Source organism: Mobula hypostoma, chromosome 16, assembly GCF_963921235.1.
Source record: "Mobula hypostoma chromosome 16, sMobHyp1.1, whole genome shotgun sequence".
Lineage (NCBI taxonomy): Eukaryota > Metazoa > Chordata > Chondrichthyes > Myliobatiformes > Myliobatidae > Mobula > Mobula hypostoma.
In genome coordinates this window covers 69,572,395-69,589,673 of record NC_086112.1, presented here as the reverse complement: position 1 = coordinate 69,589,673, position 17,279 = coordinate 69,572,395, and the positions used below count along the sequence as shown (strand labels likewise).

Here is a 17,279-nt window from a genome sequence, read left to right as displayed (position 1 = left end):
AGCCCCGGCTAGAACAATCTTAAAGAACCAAGAGAAAATGTAAAGAGAGCAAATGTAAGTAATTTGATGAATACACTCATGGGAAAATCCACCAAATATATTACAACCCTTTGTAACGTCATCAGCATCATCATCTGACAATAAAATCATCCATCTGGAACATTACATTTAACTTGAGAAAGAATATTTTAGTAATTAAAGACGAAACCAATTTAGCAAGTGATGAGTTGACAGGGGTGAAATTAAATTGGTAGGGAAAGCAAAGTAAATACAGTGATCCAAGGAAGTTAATTTGAGGAAACCTAAAACAGCAAAATAATCTTAGACGACACTAAACTACCATGGAGAGAATAATAAAAACACTCTTCACCCAAAAACGTCAGCAGAATATGTTCTCCCGCCTCAAAAGGCTGTGAATATTGCAACAACTGGAGCTTCTATGGCTGAGGAAGATGGATAGATTTTAGAGTTGTCCGATACAAACAAATGTAGTGATAGTAATCAAAAGGGGATTTGAGAAAAATGGTTGACATCTTTGTGAGAGATTAGTTGAGGCAGGTATTGCTGCAACATTTAAGAAGTATCTTGAAGAGGACTTGAAACATGATGGGATAGAGCATGGCATCAGAGTCATTACAACGGGGAGTGGTGATGAACATGTCAGGCTAAGTTAGGTACAGACAGTAAGTTAGTATAGATAGGTAGAGATGGTAAGTTAGTATGGATAGGTAGAAACAGTAAGTTAGTATAGATATGTAGAGACGGTAAGTTAGTATGGATAGGTAGAAACAGTAAGTTAGTATAGATAGATAGAGATGGTAAGTTAGTATAGATGGTAAGTTAGTATAGATAAGTGCAGACGGCAAGTTAGTATAGATAGGTACAGACAGTTGACGTGGACCAAGAGGGGCAAAGGACCTGTTGTAGTGCTCTGGGACTCTTCTCGCTATATTGTTAGCCTCAGTATTACAGTGTTTGAACAGAATCCAGCAATTCCTTCCCTGTGTTCAAAGAAATCTGTTCTGCAATTAGAAGCACAGTGTCCATCCGATGGTCTGCAGCTACTGTGATAACAATCAGTAAACATGGGTGGAGTGTCATAATTATATTGGTTGCTTGTGTCTCATGATTAGTTCTGGTTTCAAGTAATTTCTTCTTCCACCCTGCCTCGAAGTATTCTGCTTTGTGTTTAACTATCAGCTTGGCTGGTTGGGCTGTTAAATTATGCAATACAGACTTGCAGTGACAACAATATCTGACATCGTCTCCTGCCTGTACATGGTATATCATGCACTGAACAAAGTCTGTATCTTTTACTGTAATTTTACTTAAAGTAAACAAAGCAGTAGTAGGTTCTGGACTTTGTAATGTTAGTGACAATCAACAAACTGATATTGAAAAGGAATGGTGACACAACTTCAAATCAAAAAATTGCAAAAAATCTCTCAATTTATGAACAATTGTGTGTAACAACTGTCAGCTAGTTGATACAACTTAACTTTAAAATTTTATACAGCCAAGTAAATGTATTAGCTATAATATTTGCATTCTTTATTTTGTGTCTAATGAATAGACATAAAATATGCAACATCTGTGCAAGACTCTCAGGAGGAAATTCCCAAGCAGGAAGCAATGTTGCAATATAATAAAACAATTACTTTAGCAAATGATACCACTTCATTAACTGAGAGCAGCAGAGAAGGAAATGGATCATCAAACTACAATATTCTTTAGCATAAATAACTGGTTGCAAAACAGCTTCCACTTAGTTGGTGCTTCAAAACTGTCAAGGTACAAGATTTAAATCTTTGCCATACATAGATCTGTATATCATTACTGCAAGTGTTTGGAGGAGGAAGGCGCTGGAAGTGCAGCTTCCAAACTCACAGCAAGGTAACAGATGTCCTTGTTAATCCCCTGCTGTATTTCTCTACTGAGATATGTATATCCTACTTTCATAAAACAACTGCCTTGATATTGCCCTGGATTTATTTCTTCAGCTATAAAACAAAGTTCATTCACTTTCCCATTTATAACATTTGATTGCTATTGGACATCAGGTTCTTGGTTCCATCATCAACGAAGTAACCAACGTGAGTGAAGAATTCACAGACTAAAATCATGAAGGGCAAATTTTAATTAACATTTCATATATTATCCGCAAAATAATAATGTAATGTACATTACATTAACATAGAAACTGCAGTGATATTTTTCACATTTAATAATTCTTTGGAACACTTAATGGAGAGAATTGTAATTAAAATATATTCTAGCAGCTTTTGTGAGCAATGATTTGTTAATCATAATTTTCACTTAGTGACCCAGTTAAAAACATGCTTGATTTCATAGAATTAGGAGAGTGTAGTCCAGTTGATCCTTCGAGTCTGCTTTGCTCTTCCATTTAAAAGGATCATTGTGGCTGATCTGACCAGAAGCTCAATTCTGCATTGCATTCCCATCTGCCTAACCCCAACCATAACCCTAACCCTTTGTCCAAAAATTCTGACTTCACCATTCTTTGGGGTAAAATAGTCCAAAGATTTACAAGCATCCTCACAGAAAAAGAAATGGCCTCATTTGCTTATAGCGGTCGATGCCTTGTTTTTAAACATGATTTATGGATGATCACTACATAAGGAAACATCTTGTCATTTACCCTATGATCATGATTTTGTATCGCTGCATCTAGGCAGGGATGCTAATTTGCTGTTATTAGCTCCATTCATTACAATACTGTGAAGCTGCAGTTACTGTACCCAGTGGACTTGTCAAAATTTAAATCTGTGTATATAAAGTACTTTTATTCACATTAGTGTGCTGAGCAACTTGGAAGAAAGCTCTTGAGATGTAGTTTTCCCATGGCTGAAAGGAAGTTCTGAGATGTGGCATTCTCAGGGTCTTGTCTCCATCAAATGACTTCTCACTCTTCTGAATTCCAGAAGGTGCAAGTTGAGCCTCTCCAGCCATTCCTCATAACCCACTTATTGCACGTATAGGTTATTTTCAGGTTATGCATGGAGACATCCACAAGTTGGTTTTGTCCATAATAAGGAAAAATACACAAAATCGCAAAATAGTTTAGAGCAGTCCTACAATTTTGATGACAAGTATCCTGGAGTAAAATTGATGGATAACGAGAGAAAAGAACATAGCTCCAGAAATCCCAATATTTGGTAAATATGGACAGTAACACACAAGATATTTAGAGAAAGGGTATTGAAGGGAGATTAAGATGACAGAAGTGAATGATAAAATATTGGGCTATCTCAGGATAAAGGGCAATCATATTACATTAGAGTGAGTATACAGTTTAGTAGAAAGGTTTGATCCTACCTATTCATCAGTGTCTGCCTGTGCTGCTCTGTGACCACACTCCTTATGACCAAGTGTTCTCAGTGTCATCTGTGAGCACTGAATAATGATTACCAGTCAAATGACAACTGTCAACCCCATATTAGATTTTGGACAGCCTTTGAATGTCAAGGGCCATTTAACCATTTATTGGTATTAGTATTGGTTTATTATTGTCACACATACCAAGATACAATGAAAAGATTGTCTTGCATACTCTTCATACAGATCAAATCATTATACAGTGCACCTAGGTAGAATAAGGTGTAGCAATACAGAACGAAGTGAAAACCCAGAGAGTAAGTGCGGAGCAGGTAAATAATAAAGTGCAAGGTCATAATGAGGTGGATTGTGAGGTCAAGAGTCTATCTTATCATATAAGAAGTCCTCTCAGGAGTCCGATAGAAGCTGTTCTTGAGTTTGATGTTATATGCTTTCAGGCTTTTGTATCTTCTTCCCGATGGGAAATAGACGAAGAGGGAATGTCCAGGGTGGATGCTGGCTGCTTCACCGAAACAGCACAAAGTACAGACAAAGTTCATACAGGGGGAAAGGAATAAACAATTTTAAATAGTTTTAATTAAAATTCTAAGAAACACACAGCACAATTCAGGCCCTTCAGCCCACAATGCTGTGCCGAATGTCCTTACTTTAGAAATTGCCCAAGGTTACCCATTGCCCTCTATTTTTCTAAGCTTCATGTACCTATCCAGGAGTCTCTTAAAAGACCCTAATGTATCTGCCTCCACTACCATCACCAGCAGCCCATTCTACGCACTCACCACTCTCTGCGTAAAAAAACTTACCCCGACATCTCCTCTGTACCTACTTTCAAGCACCTTAAAACTGTGCCCTCTCATGCTAGCCATTTCAGCCTTGGGTAAAAGCCTCTGACTATCCACACGATCAATGCTTTTCTTCATTTTAAATACCTCTATCAGATCACCGCTTATCCTCCATCGCTCCAAGGAGAAAAGGCCGAGTTCATTCAATCAATTCTCATAAGGCATGCCCCCCAATCCAGGCAACATCCTTGTAAGTCTCCTCTGCACCCTTTCTATGGCTTTCACATCCTTCCTGTAGTGAGGCGACCAGAACTGAGCACAGTATTCCAAGTGGGGTCTGACCAGGGTCCGATATAGCTGCAACATTACCTCTCTGCTCCTAAACTCAATGCCACGGTTGATGAAAGCCAATGCACGTATGCCTTCTTAATCACACAGTCAACCTGCGTAGCAGCTTTGAGTGTCCTATGGACTCAGACCCCAAGATTCCTCTGATCATCCGCGCTGCCAAGAGTCTTACCATTAATATTATATTCTACCATCATATTTGACCTACCAAGATGAACCACCTCACACTTATCTGGTTTGAACTCTATTTGCCACTTCTCAGCCCAGGTTTGCATCCTATCGATGTCCTGCTGTAACCTCTGACAGCCCCCCACATTATCCACAACACTCCTAATCTTTGTGCCATCAGCAAATGTACTAACCCATCCATCCACTTCCTCATCCAGGTCATTTATAAAATCATGAAGAGAAGGGATCCCTGAGGCACACCACTGGTCACCATGCAGAATATGACCCGTCTACAACAACTCTTTGCCTTCTGTGGGCAAGCCAATTCTGAATCCATGAAGCAATGTCCTCTTGAATCCCATTCCTCCTTACATTCATCAAAACACTAAATGGCATTAAGCAATGCAAATAATTATGCACTTAAGATTTTTTAATGACTTTTTTTTTCAATTGAAGTTGACAACTTCATTTGAATTCAGATGTCTCAGCGGGAATAAAAGTGCTAAGTCTCCAAGGCCAAATAGGATCCCTGATGCTATGGGAAGCAAAGGAGAAAATTGCTGAGACCATGGTAGAGATATTTAATAACAAGGCAGAGAGAATGTAGGTGTTAGAATTTGGAACAAAAATACAGAAGACTGAAAAAATTCAGCATGTCAAACACCATCTGTGGGAGCAAAAGGTGTAAGTTAATATTTTATGTCAAGACCTTGCATCAGGACTGAGGAGAGATTGCCTCTATATAGAAAACGAGTGAGAGGTGGGGCAGAGGCTAGTAATGAAATCAGATTGGAAAGGGATGATGGCTGGATGGAAACTGGCTAGGGAGAGAGGTAACTGGGAGCAGTGAACAAGCAAAGAAGAAAATTAGATGATCAGATGAGTTTGTGTGGAAGGAGAGCACCAAAGGTGTGAGTTACCTGAAATTCGAATATGAGATGATGTTCCAAGTTTCACTAGGTTACTCCATAGAAATGGGGAAGGCAGAGGACAGACAAGTCATTGCAGAAGTTGGCCGAAGAATTGAAATGACATCTAACTAGAATCGTGAGTTGGCTGCTGAGGAAAGTGCGCAGGTGCTCCACAAAATAGACATCTAGTCTTACGGTTGGTTTCACCAATGTAGAGACCACATCGTGAGCATCTACAATAGATTAATTTGGGACAGATGCTGTTAAATCTCTGCTTCACCTTGAAGGGCTGTTTAGTCCCTGGATGGAGGTGAAGAGGTACCTCCTATGGTTGCAGAAGAAAGTGCCAGTGGATGGGTAGAAGTGGGAAAGAGATATGAGGAGAAATGAAGCCATGAAAGGAGTGGTCACTGTGGAAAGCAGTAAGGGGTTGAGGGAGAGATCAAAGCTGGTACAGGTAAATCTGAGATTAGGGTGGAAGGTGGTGGCAAAGATGATGAAATTGATGAGTTCCGCCGACGACCTTCAGCAGAGCTTGAGATCAGGTGAGCCGTTGCTTGTGGTGGGTAAGTATGAGATTTAAAGTGAGTGGGAGTGGGACCTGTCAGGATTTTTGATGATGCTTGATGTTAAGCGAGTTGTTACATGTGGTGATTAAGACGGAGTTTTAAAAAGCGAGCAGCATGTGTTGGGAATTTTGGCAGAGCTTTAGATGATTTGGCTTATTAGGTACTTGGCAGGAGCCAAAAGTGAGTAGTTAGGTTTAAGTCAAGAGGTCATTGTTGCAGTGGGCTAGTGTAAGTCTGCAGCAGAGGCTTTGGTGAGGAGAGGCTTCTTTCTTTCTTTTTATTCTTATTTCTGCCTTCCATTTTAATTTTATTTTTAATTCTGCCTTCTATTTCATTCCTGAAGAAGAGTCTTGGCCCATAACAGCAACTGTTTATTCATTTCCATTGATGCTGCCTTTCTTTTTATTCTTATTCTAGGTTTCTTTCTTTTTATTCTTATTGCACAGTAAGAGCAGTGGGAATGACAGTCAGGATAGTGGAATACTCCTCTTCTGGGATGTGGTAAGACCTCCAGTATTTCTGACAACCACACCTGCAGGAAGTGCATCCAGCTGGAGCTTCTTACAGACTGTTAGGGAACTGGAGTTGGAGTTGGAGTTGGATGAACTCTGGATCATTGCAGAGGCTGACGGATTGATTTCCTGGACATACAAAGAGGTAGTTATGCCTATGTACGGGACATGGGTAATTGAGTGACTATCAGGAGAGAGAAAGGTAGATAGTATCCCTTTGGCTTTCCAATTTAAGGCAAATTGGCAAATTGGATCCAGATTTGTGTTGATAATAGAAGACAGACAGTGGTTGTGAACTGTAGTGTACCATAAGCATTAGTGCTGGGGCACTTGTTGTATATGGTAATAATTTAGATATGAATATATGAGGTATAATTAATACATTTGCAAATGACACAAATGTTAGTAGGTTTGTTGGTTATGACGAGGATAATCTTGCATCACAGAATGATATTGATCATTTAATAAATTGGGTGGGCCAATGGCAGATGGAATTTAATTTGGAAAAGTACGAAGTCATATATTTTTGCAGGTCTAACAAGGTTATGGCCTGCCAAAGGTTATCATATATGGCAGGAGTCTAGAGAGAATTGCAGAGTAAAGTTACAATAGTGTACAAATCAGTAGCTCCTGAATGAAGCAGCATAGGTGGAAAATTTGATGAAGACGACATACACTATTTGTCTTCAGTAGGAGAGGCAGAGTATATAAGAGAATGGAGGCAATTTGCAATGTGTAAATGTTTGATTCACCTACAGCTGGACTGTTGTACACCGTTCTGGTTACTACACTATAGGAAGGATGTGATTGCACAACGGAAGCTGTAGAAAGAATTGACCAGGATATTGCCAGGGACACCATTTCAATTATGAGAAGAGACTGGAGAAATTGATATATTTACCTTAGATCAGTGGAAGCTGGTGAATGTGGCTTTCTGACTAAAGTATACAAAGTTATGACAGGAATAGGCAGGGTGAAGAGCAAAGTTCACCTTTCAACTTCTAGCTAGCCTCCCTCCCCTCTCCCCATCTTTTAATTCTGGCATCTTCTGCCTTCCATTTCATTCCTGAAGAAGGATCTTGGGCCAAAACAGCAGCTGTTTATTCATTTCCATTGATGCTGCCTGACCTGCTGAGTTCCTCCAGCATTTTGTGTGTCTTAAATTAAACCGTTTTGTCTAAGTTTGATGAAAATTGCCTTTGTCTTGAGATCATGACCTTTGTAAATCCAAGAGAGATTCTGTAGCAATAGACCAATTGCCAATATACTGATAGGATCTTCCATTTTGAGATACATGGGCCATTTTATTACAGTTTAAGAGTTGGGATCCTTCTTTGTTTGAATTGAACCAATTTTTCAAACTGGCTGTATGGGAAAATTCCATTATATTTACGTAATCAGGAATAAAGCCATTTGGACCCGGTGCAATAACTTAAATGTAATGAACTTCATTGATCTCAATGGATTACAGGGCCATCATTGTTACCACAGTTTTAGCAGTTTTCATGTTCCTTTGTAAGCAATGTCATTTACTTGGGTAATTTGGAGTTGGTGTTCAACCTCAGTCATTTGATATACTCACATTACATGGCCCCTTATTATACTTCAACAGTTCTTACATTTTGGTAGAGAGGCTGAGGATTCTTTAAAAATGAACTTTTTCACTGACAAACCTACTGTGTTCAAATTGTTACCCATTACTCTATCCCAAGTCTTATTTATGGTAATGTTTAAACAGGCTTTACCCATCAATTGTTTTATTACTAACCAACAATTTCATACATAATACATTGATTTTAAATCTTTTCCTTCTTGGCAAATGTGGAATTAGAACCTGGATTTTAATTTTGAGAATTAAAATCTCAAATTCCTTTACAGTTTTTAAAAAAATACTATTCTTACAAGGAACTGAATTAGGCTCTAGAGAACTAGCATCGTGTATGCTACCTGAAATAGAATGCACCCTTTATTTTCCAAATTGCCTTCATTAAGCACATTGGTGGCATTGCAGTATTACTAACTCTGGAGTGTCTGCCGTAAGAGTGGCTTTCGAGGGCTGGAAATGCTGTGTCCTGGTTGTAAGTGCTGAAGATTTGTCTTCAAAATCTTTGGCAAGAAGGCTAAACAGTGGCAAGCTAAGGTCTTTTACTGCCCTCTGCAGTCTTGGTGATTAAAGGCAGAGAGGGCAAACTCTGCAGGATGTAGGAGATCAGAGAGACTTCCAGTGTCCCAGCTAACTATACTTGTGGGCCGTGTGTCAAGCTACACTGAGTGGCATGAATTAAGGTGGCCACACCTAATGTGCAGGCAGCAGGTAGTTGGGTGACCACCAAGAAAGGTAGCGAGGGTGGGCCGGGAGTGCAGAATTGCCCTGTGGCCACTTTCCTCAATAATAAGTACAGTATATCATCTGGGAATTGCTGAAGGAGAGGACCTTTCAGAGGAAATCGGCAGCCAGGCCTATGGCTCAGTAACTAGCTTTGCTGCACAACGGGGAGTGTGGCAACCAGGATAATTGACCATAAGACAAAGGGGCAGAATTAGGCCACTTGGCCCATCGAGTTTGCTCTGCCATTCCATCATGGCTGATCTATTAACCCTCTCTACCCTATTCTCCTGCCTTCTCCCCGTGACCATTGACACTCTAACTAATCAAGAACCTATCAACCTCTGCTTTAAAAATGCTCAGTGACTTGGTCTCCACAGCCATCCATGGCAAAGAATTCCACAGATTCACTACCTTCTGGCTAAAGAAATCCCTTTTTATTTCTGTTCTAAGTGGACATCCCTCTACTCTGGTGCTGTGCCCATTGGTCCTAGACTCACCCACTATAGGAAACATCATTTTTATCTTCTCCCTCTCGAACTGCAGGGTGATTTCTATCATATTATGATGTCTGTCTCCTAAAGGATCCTTTACCTTAAACTCCCTGATCAAATCTGGTTCATTACACAAAACCAAATCCATAATTAACTTTCCTCTAATGGGCTCAGCTGCAAGCTGCTCTAAAAAGTCATCTAATAGGCATTCTACAAATTCCCTTTTTTGGGATCTGGCATCAAACTGATTTTCCAAATCTACCTGTATATTGAAATCCCCCATGGGTATCGTAACATTGCCCACATTGCATGCCTTTTCTATTTCTTATTGGAATTTATACAGTATCCCATATCCTGGCTACTGTTTGGGATCCTGTATATAACTTCCATCAGGTTCTTTTTACCCTTGCAGTTTCATGACTCTACTCACAAGGATTCTTTATCTCTGATCCCAGATTTTCAGTTTTTACCATCAGAGCCACCCCACCCCCACTGCCTACCGTCCCTTTCATGCAAGATGTATCCTTGGATGTTAAATTCCCAACAATGATCTTCTTTCAACATCCTCTTTGTGATGAACCACATTCTCTAACTGCGCTACAAGATCATCTACCTCTACACTGCATTCATTCAAATATAACATCTACATTACTGTATTCATCACCTTTTACAACTTTGGCCCCATGTTACACTGCTACTCAGTTCTGCCCTATCACCTGCCTAACCTTCCTCACAGCCTCACTACACACTGCACCATCTTGTATACCGACTGCCCAGTTCTCATCCCCCACCAACTTAGCTTAAACCCTCCTCAACAGCTCGAGCAAATCCTCCCGCAAGGATGTTGGTTCCCCTTGGATTCAGCTGTAAACTGTCCTTTTTCTACGGGTCGTACCTCCCCAGAAAACATCCCAATGATCCAGAAATCTGAAAACATCCTCTCTACACCACTTAATTATCTGTACTCTCATCATATTCATGCCTTGACTGACAGTGATTACTACCTTGGAGGTCCTACTCTTCAGCTTCCTCTGTAACGCCTTTGTACTCACTGTTCAGGACCTCTTCCCTATTTTTTACCTATGTCATTCATGCCAATGTGCACCAGGACCTTTCGTTACTCACCCTCCTTTTAAGATCTGCTACAGCCACTCTGAGACATCCTGCACCCTAGAACTTGGGAGGGAACACACCATCCCGGCTTCTCTTTTACAGCTATAGATCTGCAGTCCATCCCCCAACACTCTATTTCCTACTACTATTGCTGTGCCTGATTTTACCCTTCCTGCTGAGCATCAGAACTGGTCACAATGCCATGGGCCTGGCTGCTGCTGCTGTGCCCTGATAGGTCATCCCTCAGCAATGTTCAAAGGGTAAAACTTGTTCCTAAAGAGAATTAACTTCTTACTCCTGTTACTTCTCCTGGTGGACACCCATTACCATCTGAAGACTGCGATCTTGGTATGACCACCTCAGTAAAAGTCTCTTCTATGAAGTTATTAGCCTCCCAGTTGGTCTTGAGTGCCTCTAGCTCCACCTCCAGTTCCGTGATTTGTCAGCAGCAGCTGCACTTCCTGCAGATGTAGTCATCAGGGAGACTGTTAATTACCCTGACATCCCACATCTCACAGGAGCAGCCTACACTGCCTGAACTACTCTCCTGCCAACACTTGTTATACCTCTAACTTCTCAAACTTTACTTCTAGCCTTAGTCATAGAGATTAAGTTCTAGCCTTAGTCAATGTGATAGTTGTAGTGATGGGAGTTTTGATAGCCTTGGTTTCAGGAGATTCTGTGGCCACAAATGAGGCTTCACAATGGTATACTCAAGGATGTCTTTGAATGGTTACAGATCATTCTGAAAGTGGGGAGTATCATCGGTCATTCGACACATTGGTACCAACAAAATAGGTTGCAAAAGGGAGGAGGCGCTGCAAAGTGTATGTAAGGATTTAAGGAGAAGGCTAAAAGCATTGCTTCAGGCCAATGAATTCTGGGCTACTCTCTGTGCCACATGATAATGAGGTTCGTTTGTAAAGTTGGATAAGTTTATGAATGGGAGGGGTATGGAGGGATATGGGCCAGGTGCAGAATGATAGGACTAGGCAAAATAATATTTTGGTATGGACTGGATTGGCTGAAAGGCCTCTGCTGTAATTCTCTGTGACTCTAGTATAAAGGATGTAGGAGCGCAGTGAAGCAGGAAATCAGGATGGGAAAAGAGGACCTGGGATAGCTTTGACAGATAAGGTAAAAGGAAATCATATAAGCATACAAAGGCAAAAGGGTAAAATAGAAAGAAAATAGAATCTCTCAAAGATCATTGTGACCTGTGGGTGAAATCATAGAAGATCTTAATTGTATATCAGTAGAGAAGGTCATAGAATTCAGACAAGGCTACAGTGATGTTGAAATATATCCACATTACAAAAGAGGTGGTTCTGGCAATGTTGAAGTGCACAAAGGTGGATAAATCCCCAGGGCCTGACCAAGTGCATCCCAAAACATTGTGAGATGATGGGGAAGAAATTGCTGGATCCCTGTTGAAGATATGTGTATCATCTTTAGCCACAAATGAAGTACTGGGAAACTGGAGGGTGGTTTATGTTGTGTCTTTATCTCAGAAGTACTGCAAGGACAAGCCAGGGAACTATAAGCCAGTGAGCCCATCATCAGCGATGGGAAACTTACTGGAGGGGATTCTGAGAGACAGGGTCTACCTTTTATATTTTGTAACTTCAAAACATTAATTCAATGAAACATAGGAGTCCAACACTGCATGTCTGGCTTCACCTTTACTTTCAGCATGGCGAGTCATGCACGTATCACATGGTAGATTGGTGACAGATGCAATTAAAGTATTTTTACATACAGCCTGTAACTAATTATTTATGTGCACAAGAATGTCTATATATGTGTGTGTGTGTGTGTATATATATATATATACACACACATAATATTACTCAAATATTATTGAAATATTAAATACACAACACTCCTCCCTGCTTAGCTATAAACTCCAAGTTAATGTAGAATGGATTTGAACTCTATACATATTATATTGTACAATTACTATATACAGACATCTACTGCATAGTAATTTTTTTAATTGTCCCATTAAATCACTGTGGAGGATTTCTTACTCTTGGGGGATAATGTCTTTCCTGACATGGAGGTTCACTCTGCTTGGCAGGTGAGACTTGTGGCTATGGTTGTAGGAGTTGACTCTGCGACTGTAAGCAGCGGTTCTGACAGCGGTCACCAGCTTTCTTCTCCTTTTCTCTCTCTGAGTCTACTTCGATCCTTTTCTTTTTCTTTCTCACATTTCTTCACTTTCACACTTTTCTGTTTATCATTTACATTCTTTCCCTCCATCTCTTCCCTCCTTCTTCTTCTTCTAGTTTGTACATCTTGATCTTGGAAAGGTGCATTTAGTTCACTGGAGTATTCTTTTATTATTATTCTTTCTATTGCTCCCCTTATGATCTAACCTCTTCTTTCTGTTTTCTCATCCACAACATCCTCTGAGAAGTACTGTTTTCGTATCTCTATTGACTCTTTTCTTTTTGGTCTTCCATTCATCCAGCTGGTCTTTGGTCTTTAAATTTACTATTACAAGCAGCTTCTTGTCTCCCACTTGAAGTTCATGCAATAATCTTAATGCATGCAGAATAGATTCTCGTTCTTTATACTCACAAAAGCCAAATACTTGCAACTTTCCTGAGCCACATTTCGCAAGTAACTGCCTGATTAACATATCCAAAGCTATCTCAGGTATGTTGCCGACAAATACTGTTGTAGCTGGACCACTGCTTTCATCACTTTCACGCTTCCTCTGAGCAATATGGTCCTTCCTTGGTCTAACATGCTTTCCAACCAGAGGCACAGAGGCTGGTACTAACAATATTTGCTCTCTGTTGGGCAATGGCTCATGGTGTTTGGCATGGAGACAGTTGTGACCTCATCCAGTACCTTTCGTAGTTCACTTTCAGTTGGCTTCATTGCAGGGAATGTGGCATGCAAATGGTATATGGATCTCCAATCAAGTTGTAGTTGTCTCAGCCGATCACTCCCCAACAATGCTGGTCCTTCTTTTTATCTCATTCAAACTCAGTGCGGCATGTTGGATGTTGTATTTCACTGGCACGATCCCACAGGAGTTACCTTTTCTTTAGTATGTTGGATATCTGCAGGCTTCAGACTGGTATCTTTGAAATGCTGTTCAAGCTAATTTTGTGGAATGACTGAAACAGCTGAAACTGTATCCAATTCAATTTTAATTAATTTGTGGTTCTCTCTGCTGTAAGCCATATTGCTTGTTCTTGCTAATTTTCACACTGTAGATCTTAAGGCTACACAGTACTGTGTCACTCTCATCATTATCTGATTTTTCATCAACAGTACACGGATTAGCGCTCTTTTTGAAACTGTAACTTGACTTTTTAGCAATTTTTCTTCCTTGCGTAGTCCATTTATTTTTGTCTGCCCAACATGCTCTTTGTATGTGTCCCACTTTGGTGCATTTTCTGCAAGTTTTGCCCTTAAATCTGCATTTATTTGGTGTATGTGAGCCTCTGCCACAATAGTTACACAATTTGTTTGGCCAGGCTAGTTTCTGCTTATAGTCACTTTCATTCCAGACTGCAACTCAATTGCATCTCTATCTGCAATTTCCATTGAAACAGTGATTTCCACTTCTCTTGGAAACGTAAGTTGTGCTTCAATTAGGAGCCATTTTTTAATGTTTTTGTGTAACATTCCACAAACTAAACAATCTCTCAGTGTATCATTAAGACCATTACTGAACTGACACTGCTCAGAATGTCTCTTCAATTTAACCATGTATGCTGAAATGGACTTCGCTTCTTTTCGATTCCACTTATGGAACCTAAAGCATTCTGTAATCAACACTGGCTTTGGTTCTAAGTGTTCCTATATTACAGTACAATAGCAGCAAAGCTAATTTCTAATGGTTTGGTTGGAGCAGTTAAACTTCAAAGCAAACTGTATGCCTTTAAGCCCAATGAATTTAGAAAAATTGGTACTCGCTTCCCATTGGCTATTTCACTTGTTTCAAAATACTGTTCCAAAAGCTCAGTATACATGAGCCAATTACTCATTGTGTAATCAAACTCATCAACCTTTCCAAAGTAGCCAGGCATTTCTGATTTTTTTATGAATCCTGAATTCTTCCATTTTAAGGCTTTAAAAAATTTGATCGTGTCTTCCCTTCTGAAGTCTGTCTCTCCACATGCTCGGCTGTGCTAGGCTGTTTTTGTTAGTTAGAATGTCTCGCTGTATTCAAACGGTTTGTTTTAAAAATCCTGTCCTCATTGCCAAAGTTATGTTTTGTAACTTCAAAACATTAAACTAATACAGAGATACACTGGAGTCTGAAAATGCGGGTCTGGCTTCATCTTTACTTTAAACAATGAGCACACTTATCAATTGGTAGTGTGATGACATAGGCAATTAATGTAACATTACACACAACCCAGAATTAATTATTTAAATGAACAAGAATGTTTAATCAACCAATATGTACGAGATCACTCAAATATTATTAAAATATTGAATACACAACACCACCTGTATTTGGAAATGCAAGGATTGACTGGGAAGTCAGCATGGCTTTATGAGTCATAAATGGTGTCTGACAAATTTGAACAAGACTTTGAAGGGGTGACCAAGAGGATCAAAATAGACAGGGTGGGAGACATCATCTATTTGGATTTCAGCAAGGCCTTTGATAAGGTCCTGAACAAGAGGCTAATCGGGAAGGTTAGATCACCTGAGGTTCAAGGTGAGCAGGTCAATTGGATACAAGAAACGGAGGCTTGGTGGAGGGAGGCAGAGAGTATTAGTAGAGGGTGGTTATTCAGATTGGAGTCCTGTGACCACTTGTGCGCTACAGGGACCAGTGCAGGCTTCACTTTTGTTTGTCACATGTATTAACTATTTGGATGAGAATGGATTGGCATGGTTAATAAGTTTGCAGATGACACCAAAATTATAGTGGTATAGGGGACAGTGACAAGATTATCTAAGATGGCAAAGGGTCTAGATTCAACTGGGAAAGTGGGACAAGGAGTAGCAGATGGAATTTAATATGGATAGGAGTAAACCATTGCATTTTTGTCAGTTAATTTGTCATGATTGAGATAGTAAATAGCAGGGCCCTGTGGAGTGTTATAGAGCAGAGACACAGTCCTCTGAAAGTGGCGACACAGTTAGACGGGGGGTGGTGAAGAAAGTGGTTGGTATACTTGCCTTCATTGGTCAGGGATATAGTTACACTTGGAGTATTGCGGTCACAGATGCAGGAAGGATGTCGTTAAACTGGAAAGGATGCAGTAAAGATTCACAAGGATGTTGCCTGCTATAGGGCATGAATACTAAGGAGAGACTGAATAGGTTGAGACTGTTTTCTCTGGAGTATTGGAGACGTAAGTGGGACATTATAGAGTTTTATAATGTCACGATAGCTTAGAGAAGTGGAGTAGTCAGCCTTTTTCCCCATGGTAGGGGAGATGAAAAGTAAAGGGTGTAGGTCTAATGTGGAAGGGGAAAGTTTTAAGGTGAAGATGAAGGACAGGCTCGAAGGGCCGAATGGCCTACTCCTGCACCTAGTTTCTATGTTTCTATGTTTCTATGACAGTCATTTCACACAGAGAGTGATGAGCTGCCAGAGGAATTGGTAGAGGTAGAAAAATTTGGAATGTTTAAAAGACATTCAGTTATATTGATAGGTAGGTAAAGTATGAAGGGATATGGGCCAAGCACAGGGAAATGAAACCAATTCACATCATCATCTTAGTTGGCATGGACCTTTGTGTCTGTTTCCATGTTGTATAGTTAAAACGTCTTGCTCTATCCACTCCTAATATACCTTCCTAATTTTAAGCTCAACTGTGTAAATTTGATATCTAATTAAAATAGGCTTTTCTTTGCTAGTTTTGATTATATTGTAACAATCATATCCAGGAAAATTTTTAAACTTCACCAGACCTCTGATTTAACTTTAGCGGTGACATTTGAAAACCCGAAGATATAAATTGTGAGGATTTAAGAGCTTGGTCAAGAATACTCCATCTTCCAAGCAAGATTGCAGATGGAATGCTATATGTGGAAATAATGAATGGAGGCTTGCGTCTCCCCAGGTTAGAAGCAGAAATGTGCACAGAAGTGATTGGGAAGTGCTGGGGCTGTATATGACTTAGAATCCGGATGGGTAAAATTCACTCACTTGAAACACGGACTCTGCTTCATATTCTAGCATTTCCCTTCCCTCCTGCATTGAATAGTTTTCTTCCCTTGGGTAATGGAAAGAAGTGTGACTTTCAGTCCCTTTAGAAACGTTGATGTTTCTGATGATTGCTGTGTACAATTACCAGGCAATGTCACTGTTTTACCATTGAGTTTAGTTGGAAGGTGCAGGTTCCGTGGTCACAGCTGCTGCTTTGCATGATGATAGACAACGAGCCCAGAAAGAGTTCGATCTGAGCTGGAACTACTACGCCCCTTACACTATCTCTGTTTCCATTACCGGTAACGAAGAGTGTTGTGACCCAGGTTCAACTCTGCCACTGTCTGTAAGGACTTCGTCCATTCTCTCCATGACTGTGTGGGCTTTCTCTGGCTTCCTTCTGTATTTCACAGACTTGTGGGTTAGGAGGTTAATGGTTACGTGGATGTAATCGAGCGTCATGGACTCACTGGGCCGATAGGGCCTGTTTTATTAAATCAAAAATGATGCTCATTACACCTACCTAAATCTGCCTTCAGTTAAAAAAGGCTTGTCAAGTTCTTCCT

General features: G+C 40.2%; 1 protein-coding gene across 1 annotated transcript in view; it reads left to right on the top strand.

The window, feature by feature from the left end:
- The window catches only part of LOC134357477 (neuromedin-K receptor-like), an 84,332-nt gene that overhangs the window by 3,601 nt on the left and 63,452 nt on the right, over positions 1-17,279 (top strand). The window lies entirely within an intron of this gene.